This window comes from Rhagoletis pomonella, unplaced genomic scaffold, assembly GCF_013731165.1.
Source record: "Rhagoletis pomonella isolate Grant_MI unplaced genomic scaffold, Rhpom_1.0 Rhpom_scaffold_00007, whole genome shotgun sequence".
NCBI classification, from domain to species: domain Eukaryota; kingdom Metazoa; phylum Arthropoda; class Insecta; order Diptera; family Tephritidae; genus Rhagoletis; species Rhagoletis pomonella.
Window position 1 is genome coordinate 46,688,306 of NW_023458561.1, and position 18,673 is coordinate 46,706,978.

The window sequence follows — 18,673 nt, forward strand, 5'->3', positions numbered from 1 at the left end:
AGACTCATTCAATTGGAGAGAATTTCAGTGGCACAAAAGGCATACTGACTAAGGTGCAGCTGAGATGAGTAGTATGGAGAGCTATGGGAGGAACAGTGGGGAATAAATTTAAGTGTCATTCAAAACCATAAGGAATGAACCCTAATTAAAAACTAGGATTAAAATGGACTAAGATGATGAGCGACAGCTTGATGACTGTGAATCAGATAAGAATTTGGAGTAATGTAAATGATGTTTAAATTAAAAAGATTTATACACAGTTTTGTGCTTAGTAGTTAGAAGTGCGTACTACCATTCCGCAGCGCTTGCAATCTATCTCACTTGCCTGTCTAACATAAAAAAGAAACTGAAAATTATTTTCTAATAGCGGTCGCCGCTCAGAAGGCAATGGCAATGCTTCGAAAATGGACGCAGCGTGTAACGTTTATAGAACTAGTTGCTAAAAAACTAAAAATAGCATTTAGAATAAATCGAGCTTTATTTAAAAGCTCCTAAACCTTTACTTAAATGTATAAGTGGTACAATTTTTTTATGCGTAAACATTTTAGTACCCGGTATGATAAGTTTTCAGCAGAAAATTTGTATTTGTTTCTTTTCTGTTCAAATTAACATTTGTGCACTAGTTCAAGGTTTATTTCAGGCCTAGCTCACTACTAGTATCCATATAACTGTTTCGAGACCGGTTCAGTAGTTTAATCAATAGTTCAGAAGAATTTTTGCACTAGTTTTGGACTAGTAAGCGATCTCCTCGGAATGTTTCAAGGCTTGTTCGAGATCATTTCGGGAAATATTAACGACTTTTTCAGAACCATTTCGGAACCACTGGTCGGTTGGGAGTAAATTGGCAAATTCAGCGGAAATTTCACTCGGAAATGGTGCAACGGAAATGGTTGGGGCTGAAACAAGTGCTTCTTGAGTGTATGCGCATGGTATTAATTTAACAAAAATTTGCTAATAAAGGGTTAAAGAATACCACTTAGACAAAGACTAATACAAGAATGAAAGTAAAGGCGAGTACGTACATAGATAACGAAAAGAATAAAGGCAAAGGTAAAAATAACAAGTAAGAAAGTCTAAGTTCGGGCGGAGCCGAACATTAAATACCCGGCGCAAATACTAAATATATGATGTTCACCTTTCCGAAAGCTACCGCTACATGCTAAGCCAGGGTGTATAAATTTTGAGTAAATTAGCGTCCTTAAGTTTCAAAATATTGACGTTTCAAGCTTTTCTAAAATTTACCGTTATATGAAAAGCCATAATGTTAGTCCGATTTCAATCATTTTCATAGTTTTGCTTTTATGTAGCAAGCACCATAAAAATACCGAGTTTGGTACAAATTAGTAGAACGGTTACCGAGATACATATATGTGATCATAAGTGGGCGGTGCCACGTCCATTTTTCAACATTTTATTATAGACGTATTTCCTGGTAAGGAATTGTTGCAAGCATCAGTTTTGAATAAATTGGCTTTAATATTTACTGATTTATCGAAGATTTCGTATTTCTCCAAATTACCGTTATATGGGATGTGGGCGTGGTTATTGTCCGATTTTAAAAATTTGGTATACTGTACCAAGGCCAATAACTGTGCCAAGTTTGGAAGAAATCGGTGCAGCGGTTGCCAAGATATACACATGTAACCATAAGTGGGCGTGGCTACCCCCATTTTTCAAAAATTTATAACATTCTTATTTTTCGTCTAAAAATTATTGTAAATATCAATTTTGAGTTAATAATCTTCAGTAGTTACTAAAATATCGCAGTTTTCGTATTTCTGAAAATTACCGTTATAAGGGAGGTAGGCGTGGTTATTGTCCGATTTTGCGCATTTTCAATACCATCCGTCCTACGCCCGAAAGAAGTGCACGTACCAAGTTTCGTTAAGATATCTCAATTTTTACTCGAGTTATCGTGTGCACAGGCGGACGGACAGACGGACGGACGAACGGACGGACAGACAGTCACCGCTTAATCGATTTCTCTGTTCATCCTGATCATTTATGTATACATTTGTCTATATCTATCTCGATTCGTTTTGCCTGTTACAAACAACCGTTATGTGAACAAAGTTATAATACCCTTGTGCACAAGTGCGCTCGGTTATAAAAACAAAGATGCGTAAGGATAAAGGCAAAAATGTAGACCAATGTAAATTTTAACACTTATATATGTATATAAGGGCAAAGGTGAAGGGGAATATGTAGATGAATAAAATGATGAACATAAAAGTAAAATCAAAGATGAGGATGAGGATACCGATAAAAGTAAAGACGAAGATAGGGAGAAAAAGATGAAAATAAAGGTAATTAAAGAGGAAATGATGTAGAGAGAGACATAGAGACTCAATCTGGGAACTATTTTGGGATTTTAGATATTTTCGGGATTCTCGAGACTTATCAATAAAATAAACGATATATTTATCGGTTTTGCTATCTATGTTTTTATCGATTTTGTTATCGAAATTTGTATCGATATTGTTTTCATTTTTGCTATCGATATTTTCGGAACTTATCGATATAATCGATATTTTTGTCTATTTTGTTATCGATATTTTTATCGATTTGTTATCGATTTTGTTATCGATATTTTTAGCTATTTTGTTAGCGATATTTTTTATCGATTTTGTCAGCGATATTTATTCATTTTGTTATCGACATTTATCGATTTTGTTATCGATTATGTTATCTATATTTATTGAGCTTGTTATCGATATTTATCGATTTAGTTATCGGTATTTAACGATTTTGTTATCGATATTTTTATCAATTTTCCAATCTATTTTGCTACCAATGGTATTATCGATGTTGCCATTGAAATTTGTATCGAATTTGTCATCGTTGGTGTACGTTATTATCGTTGTTGCACGTTATTATCGATTTTGTTATCGATAGAGTATAAAGATAAAAATGAAGATAATGGAGAAACAGAATAACATGAATGTTATTAAAACGAACAGGGGTAGAGATTGGGATCTAGATAGAAAAAAAAAGAGAAAAAACATAACCTTAAGCAAAATCAGATGTGTGTAAGTATATATTGGTTATGAGACAAAATAGATAAGTACCGTAAGTTTCACTACTCCAGTGTGGCCCAGGCGCACTTCCTTTTTTTATTTATATGATTATGAAAATGGAGTTTTTTATTCCTACATGAAATGTTAGATATCAGTGAATATTAAAATGGATACAACATCGCCCTTCTCCACCAAAGCCAGCCATTCCAAACACAATACAAACATTTAAACAATCTCAACTCTTACCGAGAAAACTCTGCCGATCGATCGAAAAGCGCCGCAAGCTACCCAAATCGATAAATTGTTCATCACCCGTCAGTGTTGGCGTAATCGACAACTCAGTGGTGTGAAAGGCCGAATTGCTTTCACCACCACTACCACCGCTAAAGCCAACGCGACTGCTGGCACCGCCCCCGGTCGCCTTACTGCCGCCGCCAGCACTTGTGCTGCTGAAGCAACCCAGCGTATTGCCATAGAAACTGCCATCTAACTCAGCCATCTGTTGCTCATTGGCCGTCAACGGTTGTGTAGAACGTGAACTGTGATCGCGGTAGAGCGGACGTGGTGAGGGCACCAAATGTCGCAAGGTGCCGTTCAGTGATAGACGCGGTTGCTTTATTTCAGGAAAACTAGCGCGTGGCTTCTGAGATGACTGAGGCTGTCGACTTAGCGAAAAATAATTGCGTGAATTTAAATTCGAAGCTGGGCCGGTGCCGGTGTATGCACCAATACTACCAACATTACTTTTGCCACCGCAAGCCACACTACCAAGATTGCTGCTCATTTTCAAGCGCTTGATTGATGCGGTTTTTGCTTTGAATATGACTTTTTTAGTTTGACGCTTAATTGCTTTCGCTCGAATTGCTTGCGCCAAGCATCTGCTGCCTTTTGCTTGATTTTCTATTGCACCATTCGGTTTCGGTTTTATAGATGTTCTTATTGGTGTGTGAGTACTTTTTGGCTTTAACTGTTTGTATCGATGCCGATGCCGCTTGTCCGTGACCACTTGACCACTTGCTTCCGGCTCATCCGCATCTAAGATCCGTTGCTCTTCATCGTGACTATGAAAATAACCGGAAATTGGTGAAGTTGGTGGTAAGTCTATTTAGTTGTTTTACGTATAATATTATATACATATATATGGGTTGTTATTGTTGGTGCAGCACACATTGTTGCATAATAAAATATGTATGTAGTTTCGTGTAGTTTAAGGAATCGATAAATGGTTTGTGGTGCGGTCGGCAGAGTAGCAAGCAGGCGGGCGAGTGGGCGGTTGGTCGTGCGGATGGGCAATTGTGCAGGCGCATGTTAGTACAAACGGATTGCGGATACAGGTAATATGATGCATTGGTGAGTTTGACGAAGGATAAGAGGATTAAGAGCGCGCGCCAATATGTTAGCATGTGTGTGTGTGTGTGTGTGCATATGTATGCAAGAGAGCGAATGAGATCGAGAAAGAAATAGACCATTGAAAACTTGGTTATTCAATAATTCAGCAGACAATTCGTTGCGGCTAAGCGATGGGCTACACGTGAAAAGCATTCTCCGTTACACAAGCACAATATGTACAGTAACAACAAAGTGGGCGTGTGTGTGTGTGTGTGTGGGGCTAGGTTACAAGCATGGTGATGGCAGGCGATCGGGCAGGCAGGCAGGCAGGCGGGCGGTTTTGGCTCTAAAAAAAAGCTTGATATAAATGTTTAAATGTTTGTATTTTCTGGTTGCTTTGCAAATTCAGCCACTGACGGAGTAATTGAGTAACTGCATAAAACTTTTACAAATAAATTAACAATAACAACAACAACAAGTGTGGAAATAGCACACAGCAAACACTGTGCATATAGCGGTGGATTTGGGCACTTAACTGATGCTGGTTGCGATTGCCGTGGTGAAGGTGGTATTGTTGATAGGAGAAATGTCAGTGAGTTTATTTAGTGGCTGGTAGTGGCAGTGTACTTTTTAGGCAATTAATCAATTAACATGTAATAAGAAAATGTAGATATACAGTTTTTGATTGTATGTACATATGTATTTGTTTTGTGGCATATTAATTTTGTTTATTTGAATCTTAATTTTTGTTCTATTTACTTTTAATCCATCGATTTGCTAATTATTTTCATTTTCCTAAATACTATTTGGTTTGCTCTAATAGCATGCCAATAATAATGTACAAAATTTGTGTGTGTTTTTAATAACCATAAATGATATTTTCCACTATGCATAAACAATCACACAACAAATTGGAATTATTTAACAATTAGCGGAATGTGCATTACTCGCTTCATACACACAGGAATTTTCAACAAACTTACATATACATATGTGTGTAAGTAACACGAGCTATAAATTAATAAATAATATTGTTTAAATATTTTCGTTGTGTATTTTATTTTGGCATTTAATACCCATATTATGCCATTAATAAATATGTATACCACATAAATTAATAAACCTTCATTTTGTGGTATGCACAAAATAATACACAGGCACTAAATATAATGAATTCTAATGGCGGTCAGAAAAATGTAAAAAAAAAATCCATTTATTCCGCTATATGTTTAGAAGTACGTTGTGTAAGTATTAATTAAATACGTATTTTGCATTTTATAGTAAAGTTTCAAGTTAGCAGATTCAAGGGTTTAAGTTAAAAATAAAGGTATGAAGTCGAAAATGAAATGTAGCAAACTAAATGCTTATATCAATTTTTATGTAACAGTTTTCTAATAAAATCCGTTTTTAAATATTACCAATAAATTTGTTGATATACAGTGAGTCATCCAAGTGATCACGTGTTGAATTTTTTTTTTAATATTCATAATTTTTTTTAATAATTTTTTTTTATTATTTCTCCATAAAAATATTGTTCAAGCTTTAACCAAAATCACATAAATCACAGTTTCGGACTTTATAAAAATTTTAGGAAAATTCAACAAATTTCCATCAAAATTTCACCTTTCAAAGTTTTATAGCTTATACAATTTTAGTCTAATCAAGTACAAGTTTCAAATAGCTAAAAAATACCACAGATTTTTGAGAATTCTTTTTGGCGAGGGATTTTTGCGCTTTTTTCCATACAAGCATGAATTTCTTATAAAATAAAATTCCGGAGACCGTTCGTAACAAAATTTCAAAAAATAAACGCCAGTTTTTGAAAAATGCACTTTTTATAAAAAAAAACGCAAACGCGGTCTCCCAAAAAACTCAAAAATCAACGCAATTTTTTTTTTTTTTTTCTTTTTTGATGAAACTTGCACTTCATTGGACTAAAATTGTATGGGCTATAAAACTGCATGCCCTAAAATGTTCTAAGGATTCAGATTAAAAAGTTAAAATTCTGATGAAAATTCGTTGAGTTTTCCTAAATTTTGTAAAGAGTTTGAAACTGTGATTTATATGTTTTTAGTTAAAGTTTGGATGGTATTTTAATAGAAAAAAATAAAAAATAAAACTATAGAAAAACTTTTCTCAAAAAATCTTACGAATATTAAACAAAGATCAACACATTCTCATTTGTTTGGGTCACTGTATGTATGTATGTTTTGTAGGATTGCCCAAAAATACACAAGAAAATAAGTTTTTTCGTATTTGCTTGACCAGAACCAAACCGAATTACGAGGGCAATTTGAAAAGTTTATGACTTTTTGAAAAAAAAATATATATATATATATGTATTTTTCTACAAAACAGCGTTATTTTTTTCTCAACACATAGTCTATCTTTAGCTTAATTCATAAAAAATAAAAAAGACTTTATACAACGTAAATTTTTATGAAAATATTACTTTCGTAAGCTCTTTAAATCTGCAAATTTTATTTTATTATATATACAATATAATTTTATTTATTATTTTTTACATATACCGTACTTTCGGAAGAGAGCCCGAAGCACAAAAAGGAGCCTGCAGTCTCATACTTATTCTTCAAGAAAGGAAGGGCAAATAAGGTTGCCAAGTATTCCAACTTCATCGAGCGGTTTGAGCACAGGGAAGTGACGAATAAGGTATTCCTTAATGAGCAACTCCTCAAAGCCTCCCAGTCATTACTGAGTGCTACAACCGATTGAGGGCTATGAAATACGTGACCTGCTTTTTTTGTAACGAAATCAGCAAGAATATCCGTCCGTCGCTTAGAGGTATTCAAATTAAACCAAGTTTGTTATATTTACAAACATAATTTAGCTGAGACTTGCATTAATTAGTTTAGCAGTACTAAGTTTGATGGTTGTCCAATGACTTGATTTGGTCTAATGCCCCTGCACCTATCTTCCATCATATTGTGCTTGTGTTTAAGAACTGAAACTAATATGGCTTGGAATACCGAAGGCTGCGTACTATCCAATAATTACCACCTCACTATCCGATGTCATTTAAGTGGCATTAAGTTAAGTTTAAAAGATATTTAAAACATTTGGGGTGTACTCCCAAAAATGTCAAAATACTCTCCAAAAATGGCGGTTTCTACTACTCTAAAATAAAATAGAAAACGGCAGCACCAGATCTGACGCTCGAAGGTAGATCACGGCACATGAGACTAGAATATACCAGAAATTTAATCCATCATGTATAAGGATAAAGTAAGAGTATAATATACCAACGAATTCTACGAACTCTTCACTTTTTCCTCTCTTGCTCTCCTACTTTAGACTTAAATAAAAAACAAAAATATTTAAAAGTCTGTCGGATTTCCTCTGACCCAAAACATGAAAATAAAATCGCAAAAAAAAATTGCTTAAAATTTCAATTCAAATTAGGATTGCAATACAATAACACTTTTACGCATTTTTTACCTTCGTAATTTGAAACCGATATGACTTAGGGCAAAATAGATGAGCTTTCTAAGGCCGTGCTTCTGTACCTATTCACGTGCGAGTATATTTTCATTTTAACTTTAATTTTTTCCCCCTGCTTACACGCCTATAGAACTGCGCTCGACAGCTTATCTTCCGGCTTGACTGCTTATAACACCTCTCAGCTACATGTTGCACGTTGCTGTCTATTCACAAGAGATGTGTAAATTTCGCGTTGCGTTATTTACGCGCAAACACTGGCATCATTAAATATTTATTTAATTTTAACAGCCTTCGCAAGGAGCAGGCAAATTCGGCATTAAACTGGGGATCTACCACTTAACCCAGAAGAGAAGACATACGTACATACATAAGTGCATATGTACATGCATGCATATGTATGTACATTCATTTGTTAGCATTTGTGATGTACATATGTACATATGTACGCACCTGACGACTTGCAAATGTACGAACATAAGAGTAAGTATGCGGATGTTGGTATGTTTTTACCTGTCGAAATAAAAGTAATGATGGCGTAGCAGCCTTAAAAAAAAAACAAATAGCCTTATTCTTGCATATGTAAGTATGTATGTATATAGTATATTCGTAAGCAAATAAACTCAACTAAATGTTGAAGATTTCGCTTAGCTTAGCGCGAAAATTTAAAAGGAGGAAATTTCAGCAACTTTATATAGTTTTGGAAAATGGGCGTAATACCGCCCACATGTAACTATATATGTATGTAAGTTTATCTCATTATGTCTAACTGAACGTTCTATCGAAGATATTTGAAATAGGGGTAAAACCACCCCCGAACTTAGACATTTTTACTTGTTTTCCTTATGACACCTGCATGTGTAATGACATGGCAAAAATTTGAGACTAGTTCACTGAACTAAGCATTTGGAGCAAAATCTACATAAACCTTTTATATATTGATAAAAGGTTTCTGCTGAAGCCAAAGACGACTTTTCATATATTCAACTTATAGTGTTGTTGTGCTAATATGTAAATAGGGAATCAACGCTAAGTATGCTAACAAAGTGGCGTTTAATTGTTTTCATATGAATACTGAATGGTTTACATATGTCTGTACATATTTACCACTTTATTTAATTTAAGAAGCTTAACTTAAATAAGTAGGCACTCGAATAATGCGTATAAATAGATCTTCGTATTCAGGTGTGTGTGTACGAACCACTTATTTAAGTTATATGCTCACAATTAACACAAAAAGCAGACAAGAAATGTGTACCATTTATTTGCACTTTAATTACGTCGTCGTTTAAAGTGCAAAACCGCGTATCAGCAAAATGCAAAACCGCGTATGTGAATATAAAGCAATCGCATTTCTGGCTAGTATATTTCAGGACGAATGGATAAGGATTGACCCAAGAGCTTGTGTGAACAAATCCAATTTTTGGCAGCCAATGTCAGTTACGCAGTTTTGCAGAATGACGATACGCGGTTTTGTATTTTAAACGACGATATGCACATATGTATCTCTACAAAACACTACTCGAGTGTGAATGAGTATCTGTAAACGATGTACTCGTACATATGTATGTATGCAAGTATTTTGGGTTGCCACTTTGGTAAATTATTACCAAAATTGGTAGAAAAAATTTCGGTTGGTAAAACAAGTAAATTTTTGTTTATTTTGGTAGATTTCTTTGTTAATTTTATTGTAGCTTATTAATAATGTGACCAACTATTTCATAGCTCAAAGTAGGTTGGGTTAAGTTAACGCCGCTAGCCGATTACGAAATTTCGAATGCAGCTAATTTCGATCCCTGAGAGGTCAGGGATCTCTCTAGAAGGTCATTTACAACCGCAATTCAGAGCAAGGGAGAGAGAACACCACCTTGTGGAGTGCTCCTAATGACTCTGCACTGAGTGTAGGGGCTTCCCCACTCCGCCGCGACAGTTCTGTCCGCCGTTGTAAGCTGTAGATAAGCCTTATAAGGTTAGTTTCAACGCCCAGATTATGAATATACTTGACTACTGCCTCTGGTGTTACATTGTTGAAGGCCTCTCGATATTGAAGAAGGCCCCTACTGCATACTCTTTATGCGTGAATGGTTCCTCTGACCACTTTACCAATGTATGCAAGGCGATATTTGCCGACATTTTCTTGCAATAAGCATATTGAGCTCTTGAAAGACAGCCACGAGGAATCGCGTTTCTTATGTACAGGTCTATCAGTCTCTCTAGCGTTTTTAGCAAAAATGAAGAGAGACTTATTGGCCTAAAATACCTAGGGGAAACATGTGTGCCTTTTCCGGACTTCGGGATGAACGCAACACTGACTGCCCTCCAAGCTTTGGGGCTAAACCCGGTCCTCACGCAGACCTTTGCACCTGCACAGGTATTATGCCATCGGTTCTTAGTGACTTTAATGGTTTGAACGAATTTACCGCCCAGGCCATGTGACAATCGTCTAGAAGACTGGAGAAGTACAGGACCTGGGGGAAGATTCTGAAACCAGTATGCACAAATTTTCGATTCGCTAATCACTGTGCTATGCACACCCCGTAAACTCTTGTTGCTAATCCATTTTCTTATTCAACCTACTACTATCAAGTGCAGCTGATTTTCCGCTATTTTACTTGACAGCTTGATTGTTATTATTAATGCTATACATTAATTATAATTATTGTATAGTTTGTTTAAGTATTTTGTTTAAAAAACAAATAAAATGTTTCGTTCCCGCTTTATCTTATCTTACATATATTATAATAGCTTCCCAAAAGTGTGGTCTTCATTATTGCAATAATTTTCGAACGCATATCGATATCGATTCGTTTGTATATCGATAAAAGGTGAACATATCGTGCTCCATTCAAAACTCATTTTACTGAATTTCTGAGGAGCGTTCAATTGCCTAATATTTTAAATGATTCTTTAAATATATGTACATATGTAAGTACATAATAACACATTTTGATTGTTCAAAAAAATTAACGCCTGGTTTCATAAATTCATAAATTTTTAAATGAAAAAAAAAAAAACACAAAAGACCGGCGGCAAAAAAATCAACGGGAATTTTTAGATGCACACTCTTGGCTTTACTAAAATTCCATGGGCTGCATACCAAAAATGTTCTAAAAATTTAGAGTAAAAAGCTCGAAATTTAGACGAAAATTTTTGAAATTTTTCTAAATGGTGTATATAGCAAGAATCCTTGATTTTTAAGGGTTTGATTAAATCGCAAACAATATTCGTATACAAACGAAAATAGAAAACAATTTTTTAATTGAAAAACATTATATAATAATTTTTATTGCAATAACTAAAACATAGAACAAAACTATAGTTATTGGTAGATATTTTCCAGTTTTGATAAATTGTTTACAAATGGATGGTAAGAATTTTTTTTTCGTCAGTGGTATCTAACCCTGGTCTGTATATATCTGTTTTGTCGATCTTTAGATATTCATATGTATATGCAAAAACACATACGTATAGTATATACAAGTTTATGCAGTTTGAACCACTTAGTTTATTTGTGTGCCACCTGTCTGGCGTGAACAAATAACGCTTGTGTAAGTCTCGACAGCTTAAAAATATACTCAAAAATATTATGCTATCAAGAGCAACATTCTTTGTGAAGCCATTTCCGTTATGCAAACACACTAAAAACTCTGAAACTCATCTGAAATACATATTTACTCAACATCGAAGCGTGTGCCATTGAAAAGGGTTTGGCAATTGACACGTCTTTTTTTCTGAACTGTCTAACAGTTATTTTTGCTACCTAGCTTGTCAGCTTTTTACATTTTAAGCTAATTTGATGATGCTAAATATACATAAACAATGGATATAGTACCCAGGCAGCAAAGAAACGTAAATTTTGCAAACAGTGCAGTTTAGTTAAATTTTCCGTATCCGAAAACGCATAGAGAAAACTCCTACAGTTATCATCAATTTTCGTATCCAGAAAATGTTCGAAACGTTTGAAAAACATGATGTCATTTGAAAGCAATAATTGTATTTTATTTGCAGAGGAGTGTGCCGCTATTTGTTAGCTTCCAGAAGGTGCCGGGTTCGAATTCCGTCAGGCGTTTTCTAATTTTATTTTATTTCTTTTGAATGATGAAAAAGTATCTGTGAAGTGCAGAAGGAAAGCGTATTGCACGAAAAATTCAATCAGACAAATTTCAGAAAAAAACAGCCGAAAAAGTATGCTTTTCACCACCATTTTCGGTACTTTTCTGTACAAACGTTTCTGCCGCACACTTTAGTGGGAAAACGGATCGTAAAAGTATACGAAAACGGAATCAGTAAATGGAAAAAATCCGCACTTCATCCACTTTTACGTCCTTTTTCGGATCGGTTCTCGGATTTTTTCTGGCTGGGTAGTAACTATAGCGACATGTTTAGTTGTAAATGAAAGCGGTAAAATCTATGAGACATTTCGAGGATTTAAATAAGGATAGTCGGACCATAGTATTAAATATTGATTCAAAAGGTCAGCGTATTAAAAATTAACTTTGGTTGCTAATATCTGGAAAATACATTTAATACCAATACGTGAAAAACTGTAATTCAAAATTTTGCCAGCAATCGCTAATTTTTTCTCCGACAAAAAATGCTTTAAAGATTTTCCGCTTTAAGATACAGGCGAGTGCTTCCTATTTTTCGAGAGAAAGAGAGAGAGAGAAAAGCAAAGTTTATTTTTATGCATATGTACATGTGTATGTGCTTTTATTAAAAAGTACCAAATTGGCTTCCTGTTTTGTAACACAAGTCCACGTCCATCTCTCAATTACCAACAAAATGTCTACGCGTTTGTAAATAAAACTGTACGAAGTAAAAATCAAATAATAACGTTAATAAGCTCCGGCTGACAAGCTTTATTTCCAAAGTTCTGCTAATAAAAGACAAAAGAATAAAAACAAAACATTTAGGCAGCAACACATATTACCTCAGGCTTAGACGCACGTGCCACACAGCAACAAATACGACAAAGCCGGTAGTCTTTTAAATTTCAGCTTCGTAGCGTAGATTGATGACTTGTATAAAAGGTATTTGCTATATACAAATTACCTACTTATATCACACTTAGTGCACAAAGGAATCTGCGTGTATCTGATGTATTTATTTTGCTCATCTTCATTTCTTGTTTTCAAATATTAGCAACTGTATATTATTTTATTTGTATAAGTACATTTATTTTATCTTGTATGTATGTATGTATACTCGTTAAGCTAATAGCGAACTTTGTTCGCCCTCATTTTTATGATTTTCTGCTGGCAATCAGTCACCTTTATTTATATTTATTTTGCCATTTAATATCTATGATGAATATTTTTTTTTAGAAGGCATAATAGTTTGAAAGATTTTTTTTTATTCTCACACGAAATTCTTGCAAAACAAAGCTTCCTTGCCAACTTTATCTTTGGATCTGGCACCAAATATTCTATTGTGATGGGCACTTGATCCATGGACTTTCAGGCCTAGGTACAGGCAATCTCAACTGGCCCTATCCAATAGGACGATCCCCTCCAGACTCGTCAAGGAGTGTTTTGACTCACTCCAACTCTTGGCAGCCAGGAACACAGTATTACTATGCTGAGTATCAATACAGGGAAGGCTCATCGTCTACTTATACTTGTAGGACCCGACCGTTTTATGGACCCAGTCGAGGCTCATAATCGAAGCGTGGGTAAACTAAGAACGCAATAAGTACTGGGTAGAGGTAGGGGGCCTTAGAAAGGCCAGATTTTTTAGTTATCCTTTTATTAGGAAAGACATAAATCTCCTGAACAAAGCCAACACCAAGTTTGTTATTGGTAACCTAACTGGCTATATTTTTCTCCTTTTTTAATTAGTTAATTTCATTTAATTTTTAGAAACTAATTTTATTTTTATATTTTTTAATCTTATGGTTTCAGAAAGAGAAATATTTCTCTTTCGTTTCAGTTAATTTATTTTCTTTTTTTAATAATTTTTTTACTTATTTTAAGCTGCCTTTCTTTTGATTTTTATTTTTTGTTCTTTTAAAAAGAAAAATATTTTTTTCTTTGTTTTAAGTCCAAATTTTTATATTTTTTAGATTTTGATGTTTTTAGATGTTGTTCAAAAAAGAAAACTATTTTTTTAATTTCAATTTTCTTTTTTGAATTTCATTTTCTTTTAATATTTAGATTATATTATTTTAAAAATAAATTTATGTAATTTTTACTTTTTTATTTAATTTTTAGATTTTATTGTTGCAAAAAGAAAACTATTTGATATTTTTAGTTTAATTTTTAGAAACCGTTTTTTGCCTTTTGTTAATTCAACTGTCTCTTATTTTATATACTTTATTGTTTTAAAAAGAGATTATTGTTAATTTATTTAATTAATTGTTAGGGACTTTTTTATTTTTTAGTTAAATTTTTATGTTGTCTTTTTATTTTTTTATTATTTAACTTAATTTCTAGTTTTATTTTTTCGTTTATTTTAAGAAATTTACTTTTTAATATTTTTATTGAGCTTTGTACCACGATTGTTTATTTTTTTGCATGGAAGAGACTGCGCGAAAAAAATTGCCAAAAATCAACGGTAATTTCTAGCTACTTCAAACTTGTACTTTATTATAATAAAATTGATTGGGCTACAAATCTTCATACTAAAAAAAATTCTAACAAATCTGATTAAAAAGTTGAAAATTTGCATGAAAATTTACCGAATTTCGTGTTTTTTTAAGAATGAACCATGTTTTTATAAAAAATTGGCGGAAAAATATTAGAAAAAAAATGTTGTATATATTGTGAAAAATTTGCCGTGCCAATACTTTTTGCCGGCAGTGTAGGTATATTCATATACAAAATTTATAACAGAGGCCTGACAGAAATTTCTAAACTTCTACAACCTTTTCAAATCGACATGTAAATGTACTTAAGGTTGTCAAAACCCAGAAAATGCCACTAAATTTTTAATGAGTAGTTGGTTGCACAAAGTAAGCAACTGTCCAGCTTTTAAATATATTCCCGTTAAGCCATTAGAAATATGTATAATGAAGACATGTTTTATGATATTTGGGCATACAGAGCGTGAGTACTGAGGACAAACACAGATGTAGCGCTGCATGCGGGTACATAAAAATACTCACTAATACTTAACAGCTGACACTTTGTGCAATCATGAAGTCGAAGAGGGAGAGAAATACTATAATGTTGTACGCAGTTAGTACATACTCAGAAATGGCCGTAAAGTAAGCGAAAGAGTAATCAGCTTTCAATTCTTTATCGCCTCAGTAATATTTTGTTTAATTTGCCTCTGCTATTTCGTCATTTTTTGCACTTCGCCTGCACTTTAACGACTCCAGGTTAATGATGCATTGCAAGTTGTTTCGCAACTTGTAAAATTTAGCAACATAATTGCGTCAGCGTTAAACTATTGCCCGTAAAAAAAGTAGAGAGAAGTAGTCAATATAGATATATTGAATGAAAATAAACGACAACTGCAGTGCGCCAGCATATGGGCAGATGACTGTTATGCATGCCATTTTGATCCCTTCTCACTCTTCTTTTCTTTTCGATTTTGTAAATTTTTTCTGCAATAAAACGAGCACATTTCGCACCCTCAAGGAAGATACAATATAGTTGCAGTTTTCAATTTTTATTATCGACATAAAAAATTGTGCTCTTATCATATTTTTGTTGATTGATTTTTTTTTTAACTACGTCCTGGTGAAATTGCATAGAAAGAGATTGGCAAATATCAAAATGTATTTAACACACAAACTTGCATATGAATTTTTTATTGAGTTCATATTATATTGTGGCAGATACATGCAGTGCAGAGAGAGAGAGAAAGTTAAGGACCGAGTCGCGACTAACTAAAAAAATTTTAAATTTTAATATAAAAATATACTAAGCTTTTTTTTGATAAATCTAAATCCGAAATCTCTTGCAATCTAAAGATTTGCTTAAACGTAATAGAGCTAACTGATTCCAGTGATTCTGGTGGCCTTACTTCTTGGTCATCTTCGAAAGGAAAGAAAAGCAAACACTCTTCGCTTCTGGGTATGAATCTCAAACTTTATTACTAAAAAACAAAATACAAAATTCAGAAAATAAAATACATAACACAAAATGCAAATGTGCTAAATACCAAACTCAAAATGCAAAACACGAAGTTCAAAACAACAAGTTCAAAGCACAAAAAAAATATAAAAAAAATATAAATTTTCTACTCTATAAACCAATTGTGGCATTTTCAAGTGTTTCAGGAAGGCTCTGCATTTTTTTCTGTTATCTCAAAACTTCGAAAACTCCTAAAGCTAAAGCACATGAGTATAAACTATTCGGCCAAACAAGCAATACCATAAACATCAGACCTGCAAATCCTTGCATGGTTACTGCAATATTAATAAAACCGTAAGTGCATGATCTGATTTGCATTATTAAATGCTTTGAACACATAACTTTTTTCCGAATTTCCAAGGACGCTAGATAGTTTGTCACTTCATTGAACTTTCATACTGATTCTTGCATACATACATAGAAGTGAGTAAATCCATGTCAAATCGACCATTGCAATGGTTGGAATCGATTATTTTTGATTTGGATGAATTTTGGCGAGAATTTTTCTGTTCATATAAAGAACTTCTGCGAAGGAAAAAAATTTAATTTTTTTCAAAATTTATGCAAAATTTTATATTATATTTTGAAAGTGTTTTTAATATCCCAAAAGCTATTATAGTTACAAACTCTGTTTGTAGTGCTTTCGTAATATTCAGTTTAGGGCTATCAAGAAAAAATATATAAACTTTTCCGCAGAAAAAAAATAGAATTTTAAAACTAAAAAAATTTTTAAAGCAAACACTTAAAAAAATGTTTGCTCATTTTTTTATATAATAATTCTAACTGATCTTAAAATATTTTGAAATTTTCAAGAAATTTTCTAAAAAAGAGATGCAACTTTTTGAACTTTAAAAAAAAAAAATCCATACGCTAAATAAACAACGATACTTAAAAAAAAATATTTTATCTAAACTTATACTTATGGCCTTATTCATAAAAAATAAAGTCGTTTTAAAGAGTTTTATAAAATTACATTTTCATACATTTTTCAGTTAGTAAAACTGTTTTAAAGCTAATTTATTTTTTACAAATAAGGCCGTTAGACTGTACAATAAAATTTTGTTTTCAAAATTCAACAACTTATATCTTTAAAAAAATATCTTCTTGAAAATTTCAGGATCTCCTAAGATCAAATATTACCTGCACAATGATAGTCTTTGAGATATTCAAAACATACACTTGCAAAATTCGGAAAATTGTGAAATTGTGAACTTTCGAATTTTTCTTTGGCAGAAAAGTGCTGACCAAAATGTATCCGAAATTCTGAACTCCAACCAATGGTCGATTTGTCATCGATTGATCTATCTACATCGACAGACATATGTACATATATGTATGTATGTGCAAATGCATCTTAAGCACTCTAATATAAGTGACGGTCGACTATCATAAGTGTATGCTCAAGAAATGAAAGAAAACCAAATAAAAAAGGTTATGGATGTGCTGTAATTAAAAATGCAAAACCTCATAGATCAAAATGCTATATAAAACATCAGCACTGATATACCAGTGCGTATGAGCAACCTTTTTTTGGGTAAAGGCCAGTATGCAGCTCTCAAGAAAACGGCTAAGAAAAAAATTTTCTTTACTTTGTGCGCGTGTGTTTTTTTTTTAAAAAAAATAAAATTAGTCCTTAACATTTAATTAAAAAAAAAAAAAGATTGCAAATTGTAAGGTACATCAAAAGGCCAAATTTTAAAAGGACATTTTGAACACCTATTAGTTTTTATGCAACAAAATTTTTTAAATAAATCATATCCAAGAAATTTTAGAGTCGCATTGAATATAATCCTGACGTCAGAGAGAAAAACTAAAAATGCAGTTTTACTATATTTAGTCTCCAGTTTTGAAAACAAATTGATTTTTGTGTGTGCAGGTAGGGTGTTATCAATGCAATTTTAAGGAATCGTAAGTATTTTGGAAATAAATGATTGACATCTGTATCTTAAGTTGCAGGGAGTAGAATTTTGTACCTTTGCTTCCTTGTAATCTCACTTTTCAATCCATTTTCTTGCATTCACACCCATTAAATATTCTCGAAATTCATCTCCTTGTTATATTGTAAAATAATTGACAGCGCAAACTATGCTGACACTTAACGTTAAGTTCTTCTCAATAACCTTTTTCTTGTACGGGTATCGAAGTACTTGTGTGTGCATTTGTTTTTTTTTCGCATTCACATCCTTAGACAGCTGTTTGTTTGAAAGAGAAAACCAGCAAATAAAAAAGAAAAAAAAAACATAAAAGCATTTAAGTAAAAATTGCTTTTGACCCCCTTCTACGTTATTATCCTTGCTGCTGTGACGACATCGATTTTTTGTGGTTTAAGTTACATCGAAGTGACAGCAGCTGCTCGTAGACTCTTGAAGGAGTCACTCAATTGGAGAGTCAGTAGGTAGCCAGCCGGTCAGCAACGCAGCCAACCAGCCAACCAGCCACCCAGCCAACTTTTGATAGACAACCAAGCATCTGTGCTGTGGAGTACTCACACTTCTCGTTGTGGCAAAGTATAGGAAGTGGACGACAGCGCAACTTAACCGTTAAATGTTACGGCGTTTCCCATGTTATTAGTATTTTTGTCAGCTAACTAAATTGTGTAGTCCGCAGGCGGTCGCAAATAGTTTGAGATTTTTTATTTAGAAGAAAGTACACCGACTTTTTCTTTTTAATCGGCGGTTTAAAATCTTTAAGTTCATTGCTTTTTCGACACTTAGCTTTTAGCTTATCTTGATTACAACTGCACCCCATTTAAACTATCAATAATTTGTAGATATTTCTACTTATGTCCTTTTT

General features: G+C 33.3%; 1 protein-coding gene across 1 annotated transcript in view; it reads right to left on the bottom strand.

The window, feature by feature from the left end:
- Positions 1-18,673, bottom strand: part of LOC118742924 (cyclic nucleotide-gated cation channel alpha-3) — a gene marked incomplete at its 3' end in the record, with an annotated part of 412,477 nt that overhangs the window by 70,177 nt on the left and 323,627 nt on the right.